Source organism: Labeo rohita, chromosome 13 (genome assembly GCF_022985175.1).
Source record: "Labeo rohita strain BAU-BD-2019 chromosome 13, IGBB_LRoh.1.0, whole genome shotgun sequence".
NCBI classification, from domain to species: domain Eukaryota; kingdom Metazoa; phylum Chordata; class Actinopteri; order Cypriniformes; family Cyprinidae; genus Labeo; species Labeo rohita.
Genome location: NC_066881.1, coordinates 11,290,704 through 11,299,656, shown reverse-complemented (window position 1 = coordinate 11,299,656; position 8,953 = coordinate 11,290,704). Strand labels below are relative to the sequence as shown.

General features: G+C 33.9%; 1 protein-coding gene across 2 annotated transcripts in view; it reads left to right on the top strand.

The window, feature by feature from the left end:
* Nucleotides 1-82: 82 nt before the first annotated feature.
* Nucleotides 83-8,953, top strand: part of sema4ga (sema domain, immunoglobulin domain (Ig), transmembrane domain (TM) and short cytoplasmic domain, (semaphorin) 4Ga) — a 51,395-nt gene continuing 42,524 nt past the window's right edge. For both annotated transcript variants that reach the window (XM_051126090.1, XM_051126089.1), the window contains exon 1: nt 83-398. The gene's annotated coding sequence lies outside the window, so the exon portion shown is untranslated. The remainder of the gene's footprint in view (nt 399-8,953) is intronic.

Here is an 8,953-nt window from a genome sequence, read left to right as displayed (position 1 = left end):
TGATCTCTATATTTAACAATGAACGTACTGCGTGTTTTAACAGTGATCTTTGTTTATAATCGTAATCGTAAAAGTGTGCTTTTTCCAGTAGATAGCGAAGGAATGCGGTAGCCCAAATACTTCCCAGGAGCCCAGATGTTTTTCCCAATAATGCCGTGGGTCAGCAGCGTGTTTGCTGTTCGAGCGCATTGTTTGAGATGGAGAAGTGGCGCAGGAGGGCGTACAGTACCTGTGTCGAGGCTCACGCCACGGGCGCACACACGCACAGCAAGGCACAGCGACTATCACAGCTGAGTTCATTCCCCGTCTCCGCTCGGTCTTCACGTTACTTGGCTTTACATTAACTGCTAGACGACTTTTCTGCGTTTTTTGGACGATTTGTGAAGAGAGGCATTTCAGTAAGTAGACCACTTTGATATTGTGCACGTTTTCTTATTCTTTTTGTGACATTTGTTGTCACTGCACGTCTGTATCTTAATAGTGAGCATCGCACGAAAGATTAAGTTCTCACTGACAGTTTGGTACGAACAAGTCTCTTTTACCTAATGTTGAGTGAAGACAACATCCTTTAGACGACAAGAAAAGGCTAAAATGATAATTAAAATTAAATTATAATTTCGCACAGACGAAACCTCAACGTGTATGGCAAGCCGCTTTAACATTTATTCTCCAAAAGAACGGTTTTTGTTACTGGTACTTTCGAAAATTTTCGAAGTAAGCAAGTGATATACTTTTATGTTTTACTATTATCTATTAAATTTCGCTAGTCTATATTAGTAGCTAATGCAAGAAACTATTCTCTTTCATAACAGATAACAGTTTATATTTTTTGGTAAAAAAATTCAAATATTTACTTGCATCTGTTGTTGCATTCTTAGTAGTGATTAAAAATAGTTATTTATTAGATACTTGTGTATATTGCACTTGTTACTAGTAATGTTTTATTCTTGCTAATAAGATTTTGAACAACTCTAACAATACATAAAACAAGTTAAAAAAATGTTACTGGTATCAATAAATATAGATAGATAGATATAAATACACAAACGAATAATAAAAGTTTATGAAAGTCTCTTCTGCTCACTAAGCCTGCATTTATTTGGTCCAAAGTACAGCAATAACAGTAAAATATCTGTCTAAAATAATTGTTTTCTATTTTAATATATTTTAATTTAATTTATTCCTGTGATTTCAAAGCTGAATTTTTAGCGTCATTACTCCAGTCACATGATCCTTCAGAAATCATTCTAATATTCTGATTTGCTGCAAAAAACAATTATTATTATTATTATTATTATTATTATTATTATTATGTTGAAACACCTGAGTAGATTTTTTTTCAGGTTTCTTTGTTGAATAGAAAGTTTGGAAGAACAGCTTTTATCTTAAATAGAAATCTTTTGCAACATTATAAATGTCTTTATCAAAAAAAAAAAATTGATAATAATAATAATAATGTTTCTTGAACAGCAAATCAGCATATTAGAATGATTTCTGAAGGATCATGTGACACTGAAGACTGAGTCATGATGCTGAAAATTTAGCTTTGATCACAGGAATAAATTACATTTTAAAATATATTCAAGAGAAAGCAGTTTTTAAATAGTAAAATAATATTTCACAATATTTCTGCTTTTGCTGTATTTTGGATCAAATAAATGCAGGCTTGGTGAGCAGAACAATCTTCTTTAAAAAAACATTAAAATCTTTCTGTTCAAAACCTTTTGACTGGCAGTGTACACACTACACATAATAACACATATACATATTTATAAAGTTTTAATAAATTGACTAATAACTTTGGGATAGATTAGAGTAACTAAGAAATGTAATGTACATAATAAATAGTTACTACTAGTAAAACAAACAAAAAAAAAAATCCAGCAAGAATTGGAACAGTCAGTGTCTGAACCACAAATTTGTAATTTGTTGTTACCAGTATAAATGGAACAGTTACTTACTTAGTCACTTTTGGGATCGTAACTAGTGGTAAATTGGCATTTAAGTACTAGCAGATAGTTAAAAGTAACTAAAGACAAGTGAACAAGTGAAACTAAAGAAGGCACCAGCAAAACATACTAGTAGGAAGTGAAATGTTACACTAGTAACAAAAATAGGTGCTAGTTAATTTTAAGGAAATAGATGTAAAATGGCTTGCCATACAAAGTATAATCTTTCTTTCTGCCAACTAGCAGTTCATTAGAAGTTAACCATTAAACTCTGTGAAAGGCCATATGACTGATGGATATTTTAGGCTATTGATACGTGATGTGAGAGAGTATCAGAGAGACTGTGGACACGTCCGTGTTTAATCAGATTAATGCGCAGAGTATTAGTCACCTCACAGTGAGAATTTGCAGGGCAGTTTTCCCTGGCACGAACACATTGTCTAAGTAAGATGACATCTGGAAGAAGAAAGTCTTTGAGTGACACACCAGCAAAAGAATGTGCCTAGCAATAATCTAACACAAATTGAAATGTCTAATGATTGTTTCATAAATATGTGAATGCCTTATTGATGCAGAATTCTGAATGTGTTGTTTAGCTTTGCTGAGTTGTTGCTGATGTTGTGCTATCTTACACAAAAATAAAAACTATAATTTACAAAATATATGCTCTCTCTCATGCATCAACAAAGTTTAGGCTACTGTAATGCTGCATCCTTTACACAGATGCAAAGCAGCATCAGAGCCGTATCTGATACCGCAGGGACAACGCTGCATATTTTACGATGACGTTTATGTGATATTGTGTCTTTAAACTAATTTTTGGAGCTGTTACAGACAGAGTTTCTCAGCTGTGTAAAGATGCTTTTGTGGCATCCTGCCATATGATTTTTCTTCTTTATTTACTGCTTTTATAGTTCAACAGAATCTCATTTTTATTCTCAACTAAAAAAAGACAGTCCCTCATGTGATTCAGCATCCGGTCAATGACCCAGTGTACAATCGGCTACTATCATTGCTTATCCTCAAGGTCCTATGCATGCAAGAATGAGATTTTTGTGAAAGACGGCTTGCATAATTAAGCAATTCTCATTTATAAGCCAAACACTGATTTATTTGTTATACTGATGTCTTAAGCTGACCTTAGTGGTCTCTATGAAAAGTTATTTATTTAGTTTCTTGTTCATTGCCTTGTGGTGGAATATTGATGGATCCGGTTTCACTGATGATGAAATAGATGGCGGATGTGCTTCTGAATTTCTGTAGAAGATTATTAGGCTGATTTGTCAGGAGTCTCAAAAGGCCTTGAACTGATACTCTGTTCTTGAATGCTATTAGTTCAAGGTTTTGTAAATGTTCAAATGTCAAAATTCTGGTTGTGTCAGTTAGTTAGTTCCTTTTTATTGTCCACAAGTGGAAAACAATTTTTAATTCTTTACAACACAACACAATTTTTTTTCTTAAATAAAATGTAAATTCATGTCCCAGTCACATTTTCTTGGTTAAATGAACATTACTTACACTAGCAGAGTAAAAATCTATATTGTATTTTTTACATTAACAATGTAATTAATAGGCTATTCTGTTTATTAAAACCAAGTTTAAATCTGATCAGTTTAGTGTTTTTAAGCATTTTATATTTATTCCAAAATAACTCAAGACAGTAACAATTTAAACAACATATTATTTGATTTAAACTATTATATATTTTATTTATGAACTGATGTTCAACTGTTCTTCGTAATAAACTTACAAAAGATGTACCTTTAATTTCAACAAGCTGATCGCTTACTAAAAAAAAATAATAATTAAAAAAAAAATACATATCATGTTTTCAGGCCATTTGAAGTTTGATTTTGACATAACAATGTTGTTATATCTAAGTGTGTGAGTTGTTTACTTTCTTTTTTTTTTTTTTAATTAGTTTTCTCATTAAAGTCATTATATGTGACCCTGGATCACAAAACCAGTCAGAAGGGTAAATTTCTTAAACTGAGATAAACCTGAAAGCTGAATATATAAGCTTTTCATTTGATGGTTTGTTAGGACAGGACAATATCTGGCTGAGATACAACTATTTAAATATCTGGAATCTGATGGTGCAAAAAAAAAATCAATATATTGAGAAAATCACCTTTAAAGTTGTCCAAATTAAGCTAATTCATATATATTCGATAATTTTGACCCATACAATGTACTTTTGGCTATTGCTGCAAACATATCTGTGCTATTTAAGACTGGTTTTGTGGTCCAGGGTCAGATATCATTCAGACTAATTCGCAAATCTGGAACGCGCACAAACACAAGAGGCGGGATTTATCACATGAACAAGTCACAGCCGATCATAACAAGTTATATCCAATCATACACTGTAAAAAACAATTTGTTGATTCAACTTAAAATAATTTGTAACCTGGCTGCCTTAAAATTTTAAGTAAAGTCAACCCCAAAAAATTTTTTCAACTTGAAATGTTAAGTTATACTTAGTGACAACCTAGATATTTGAGTTGAATCAACTTAAAATTTTAAGACAGCTGGGTTACTTACCCATCTGTTAAGTTTAGCAAACACAAATATCTAAGTTGTTACTTAGTACAACTTAACATTTCAAGTTGACTGAGCTTAAAATTTTAAGGCAGCAGGGTAACAAATTATTTTAAGCTGACTCAACAAATTGTGTTTTTTATTTTTTTACAGTGTATCTTGATCTCTCATGTGACTTTCCCCCATTCATTCTCAATTACCCCCCCACCAAACTCACGGCATGCTTTAGCGTGTCTTATAAAACTCAGTGGGCTCAGGGGAGGCGAGTGAGACGCGGACTCCTTTTGGACAGTTTTACTTTAGAAAAATTAGTGATTTATATGCTATTTTAATGTCATATTTTGTAATATTTGCGTTGTTTTATTTTTATACTATGAATTTTTGTCTCAATTTTTTTGCCTCCCTTGCCTCCTGAGAGGAAACAGCCCTGAAACACACACATCCATATACAGTATATGCATGCATATTAATATTCATGTCTCAGCATTTAGAATTCTATCTGCAGTTGGCACAAATGCCATCTACACATTTTTAATCACCAGAGGTCGTCTAAAACATCGCCTTGATGTCCTCCTTCATTCACAAACTCTGCAGGTTCTTAATGCATTAAATGTAGCATGTCACTGTCATTCGATTACATCCACAAAATCATGATATGAATTTAGTGTGCTTGTCTGCACCGCTCTCTCGCTTTTGAGGCGTCTGACCCTTAAACTCACATGTAAATGTGCTCCAAGTGACTGACAGCTGGTTAAAGATGCATGAAGGGTCTCATGCAGTCACTGTTCAGCTGAGCTGCTTTAGAAACAGAGCTATCGTTTTTTCTCTGCAGCTGCTCAATTCTTATCCATCCTACAGCCTGATACCATGAATCCTGTTGTACAACTCAACGATTTATTTTTAAATCAACTCGCAGCTGATCTTCCATTGTCTGGAATTGGCTTTAGCTCATCTCTACAGCTCTGAAAGCAGAATGAGGAATAGCAGTGTGTGTTTGACTGATCTCTTTAGGGGCTCTCTGATGTGACCACTGTGCTGATCTGGAGCTGTCGCTGTGGGCTACAGTGTGGGCTAAAGCATTCATTTGCTTTCTTATGGCGTTAGTGCTAAGAGATTTTCCACTGGGAAGATTTGGCCTCTCATGTGTCTGACCTATTCTTTCTTTCTTTATAGTTTTCATTCTGTCTAGGACATCTGAATTGGCTGAATAATAATACCGCTGATGGTTGTGTAGTTATAATCCGATAATGGATTTCTTTCATAAACCTCTTACACTTAAACTGGATTCTAGTTTTGCACCAAACTATTATTTAGTCCACGCTGTTCTCTGAACGCTTCAGCAGAAAAGTGTTTGATTCCTAAAACTTTCGGTGATATTTAATACCGTATACTGTCATATCTACTAATGCTTTGTTGATATAAAATTCCCTCAGGGGCTGCACAGACCTTTCAAAGCATTTTTTAGTGATGAAATATCACGCTTTTATTAAAACCAATAAGGCTTTTTCGTCTGTGATTAAATTTGTCAGAATGATTTGAGCAACATGATAAGAGCAAACAGAAATTATCATAAATAGTAAGATATGAAAGCGCTGAGAGCACATTCAAAATCAAAATTAAACTTGGAAATAAACATTTTTTTAGGATTTTGAAATATGTTAAACTAAATATAAGAAATACATAAGATTTGCTCTATTTTTAGGTCACTATACACTACAAAAGTCAAACGTTTGGGGTCAGTACTTTTATTAAGCAAGTACACATTAAATCAAAAATGACTAAAAAATGTACTGTTACAAAACATTTCAATTTAAAATAAATTTTTTTGTTCAACAAAGCATGTTAAAAAAGACAAATGCGTCAACACTGTTTCGAATATTGGTAGTTATAATGTTTCTTGAGCATTTTTATTTTTTTTATTGCAAGTATAAACCAGAATAATTACAACAGTTCAATACAACATTGGATGACAGTATAAATAACAAAATAATACAGGAAGACAATAAAGGAGAAACTGAATACTGGAGTAATGATGCTGAAAATTCGGCTTTGGCGTCGCAGAAATAATTTGCATTTTAAAATGTATTCACATAGAAAACTGTAATCTGAAATTGTAATATTTCACAGTATTTACTGTATTTTCATCAAATAATTGCAGCTTTGGTGAGCATAAGTGACTTCTTTCAAACATGAGAAAAAAAAAAGTTTTATCAAAGCATATTTCTCATTGTGTGACGTTTCAGCTTTGCTCTTTATGTTGTTGAAAAGAACAATACGAGGGATGCTGATCCGATAAACCTCTCTGGCACATTACTGCTGATTCCTGCACTACAGCAGGTGTGAATTCAAGCACATCTGTGCATTTATGTTTGAGATCGTTTGTTTTGTGTGTTTTATTTATGCAGAAAGAAAAGGAGTAGAAAAAGTTTTGAATGAACAAGAATACTTTGGCCTACAAAGCCACTGGGAATTTGCTCTCTAAAGAGGAGATATAGGGAAAAGAAAACAGCGCTCATCTGGTGCGTAAGCTTGTTTAATGGAATGAGGGAGCGAGAGTGTGTTTATCTGAGAGAGGGGGAGAAGTCTGGAGTGTTTACAAAAGAGAGGGACTGAGTGTGTTAGAGTAATGGACGGAGGGAGGCGAACAGTTGGATGCTCAGGCCACTGTCCTCCTAAATCACATCAGACTCACTTACACACACACAAGCACAAGCACAATGACTCTTCCTTTTTAAGTAACAACCATTCTCTTACAGGTCAGTCGTGACCAAACAACAACAATAGTAAGGATAGTGTCAATACGGAGACAAATTTGATCTGATGCACTAAATAACGTGACATTGCTGTGCTACGTGGTCATGAAAACATATTGTTTGCACAGGTTTTTAAGCCGTTGAAATGCAATCAGCAGCAAAAGAGAACTTATTTTGCTAGATGCGAGCGCTGTCAGAGAGGCGTGCACACGTGAAAATGGTGTTTATGGAGCATGGGCATTGAACTGAGTTATTTTTGCCGCTGTATAGGCCTTGAACGATTAAATACACACACTTGTATGTGTCAAAATGCCCTTGTAAACACATTAATTTCTTAAGTGAAAACAAACAGCTGAGAAAGAAAACAAATGTAACGGTATATTGGATCCGGGCAGCTCTTAAAGTGACAGCAGTCTAATATTTCTGCTGTCTGTCATTCATGTTAGTCAAACAACAAAAGAAAGAAAATATCTCACTGATCTTAAAGGAGAACGCCATTTCCAGAACAACAATTTACAAATAATTTACTCACCCGCTTATCATCCACGATGTCTTTCTTTCTTATGTTTTTTGAGGAAAACATTTTCAGCATTTTTTCTCCATATAATGGACTGATATGGACTGATATGATTTTGAACTTCCAAAATGCAGTTTAAATGCGGCTGTAAATGATCCCAGCCGAGAAAGAACGGCCTTATCTAGCATAATGATTGGTTAATTTAATAAAAATAATACAATTTATGTACTTAATACCAAACGCTCACCTTGTCTTACTCTGCCTGGACTGTTTTTGTTCCGGTTCATGACAGTTAGGGTATGTTGAAAAAAAGTCCCATCTCATGTTCTCCCTCAACTTCGAAATCACCCTATATCGCTGTTTTACCTTTTTTGTTAAGGGTGAAGGATCCTTAGATCCTTCCATGCAAATTATTGTGTTGTGTTTAAATTTTATGTTTGTTTTTAATTTTATTTATAATCATTTATTTACATAATTATTTATAATCATTTTACAATCATTAGTCATTCACATAATTCATATTTAATTATTTATTTGATTATTTAAGTATTTATCATTTATTCATATATATTATTCATTTATATGTTTTTATATTTTTTATATTTCTTATTATTTTTCTTGCTTATGCATTTTCATTGTTGTTCAGTTCCATGATTGTGGGGTTTCATGAATTGTTTGGTCTAAGAAATAGATAACGGGGATGTTTATGGAAATTCAAGGTTTATGGGATGTTGAATCCGTTTGATATATCATTGTTCTTTGAGCTGTACTCCCCAGACGAAGTTTGAACATTGAGACATATGCAACTAAAACTGTTCAATAAATTCTATTATACCTTTTTACCTCATCACTTCGTCTCCTGCTTCTGCTCTTTTCTGGCTTCCATCGGTCAACTTCATAACTGACAGAAACCTGCTGTTAGTGGGGTTGGGGTAACTACAGCTTGCTGACTAGTTGTTCTGTTACCGGAAAGACTGATATTTTCTGACGGGATCTGGTGTCCGGGGCTGGATCCTAATTGTCTGGCGTGGGGACCTGATCTAACAAGGGTGTTTGATCTTCTTTGCATGTTCACTTTGCAAAGACTGGGTCAGTACTTCTGCAGCAATATAGGATGATTTTGAAATGAATTTTGAAGTTGAGGGAGAAAATACGATCTGAGTTTTTCAACATACCCTAACTGTCTTGAGTCA